Genomic DNA, 1,826 nt, shown 5'->3' with positions numbered 1-1,826 from the left:
TCGGGAGAACAGGTACCTGGCTCGCGCGCGGGTACTGTCTACCGTCGTAGTGCGGCGCTGCTGTCGCGGCGCAGAGTGTATATTGTATTAAATTTTATTATTTTTGCTGCGGCGGCGGCGTGTGCAGTTGCTGTGTGCGGTGTACGTGCGCTCCGACTGTACGCCGGTCTAGTAGGTCTGGGACGTGATTGTTTTTTTATTTTACCTCCATTGTCATCGTTGTTGTTGTTATTGTTGTCACGACGACACCACGACAGCACACCACCTCCACCGTCCTCTCCGACAGTGGTGTATGTATGTTCATTACGACTTCAATGAATCTCAAGTTCAACTTCGTGTGCGCGAACAACTCCCAAAAAGTAGTTTCGACTCATCGTTATAAATTACCGATTTACAGTGAGAGATTCCGGCCGGAGAATTTGATTACTATTTATTAAAATTTGTACAATCAAGTAAACAAGGCTTATTACGAAACAAATGAAAATTATAATAATATTTTGTCTTGAGTTTTGGCCAATGAACTTTTCACGATTTCGTATAAAAATATGATACGCACCAATAATACACCTTTAAATAGTATATAATTATATATTAATAACAATAATATGTACTTAATAAGCTATTGTTGCAGTTTTCTGAATTTTAGTTTTGATTTTTTAATCGGTTTTGAATTATACTATATTTTAGTAGGGACAGTGTTTCTCGGGAACCACGATTTTCACTTTCTCGCGGTTTTTAATCTCCACGGTTTATCGCTTTGTATTATTATTTTCGATTTCCGGTAGTTGGTTGGTAGGTGCTGAATATATAGCTTAGGTACTCATTAATTTGTCATTAAAATAACGCGTCGGGTTATATTTGAGAAAATAGTACTGAGTGCGTTATTTTTATTATTTGAAAAATGTAGATCACCAATTATTTTCGATTAAACCATACACATTTTTTTAATTTTTTCTAAACACATTATAAGCTCATGGTACTGATAAATTCAGTATTTTTAGTACATATTCCATACCAATCTCATCATATTGGTCATATTTGAAAGTGACACCACTGACACCAGTATAGATTTTTTTTTAACTAAATATAATAACCATTGCCATAAATAATCTTCAAATTCACTTAAATGAACAACAAATTTGGTCAACCCAACGGACAATAAAAATATATTTAATTAAATCATCAACCATTACATTTATCTTATGCACTAGTCAGTCATGCGCTAACATTTAATAATTAATAATCCCCATGAATAAATAAGTTAAATATCCAACTATTAATTTGGATAAATAATGGACTTGGCCAGCCTAATTAAAACTAAACAAATATCAATCTAATTTAAACTATTAATTAATTTTATAACTTAAGACACCTTAATTTTAACAATTATATTAACAATTAAATAGTTGTGCAAACAACTGATTCATCTTGTAACTTGTAAGACTCGGAATCCAGATTAAAGAGTCGAGTAGTCTCAAACTTAAATTTGTTCCAATCCTTTCAATTAATTAACTAAAGCTCCGTGCTACGTTAAAAATAACATTCTTCACTACTACCTTAAAATTCCTACTCTTTCTTACTTGCTTTTATCCTGTTATTCCACTCTAAACCTTACTATTAAATATTTCATTTATAGGCTTTGCTGCTTTGGCTATCTTAACAAATTGTTATCGCCGTTTAAAACAAAATTAGCTTCGTTTAATAAATTCAAAATATACAAAAAAAAAATTTGATTTATTAAAAATTTAATTTAGTCCAATTAAGTAATGTAGCTGATATAGATGCCAATCCAAGCATGCCTATCACATCATCCAATGTCGTACCAA

The sequence above is a fragment of the Rhopalosiphum padi genome, chromosome 2 (assembly GCF_020882245.1).
Source record: "Rhopalosiphum padi isolate XX-2018 chromosome 2, ASM2088224v1, whole genome shotgun sequence".
Taxonomy (NCBI): Eukaryota; Metazoa; Arthropoda; class Insecta; order Hemiptera; family Aphididae; genus Rhopalosiphum; species Rhopalosiphum padi.
The sequence above is the reverse complement of the archived record's forward strand: the minus strand, read 5'-3'. Positions refer to the sequence as shown.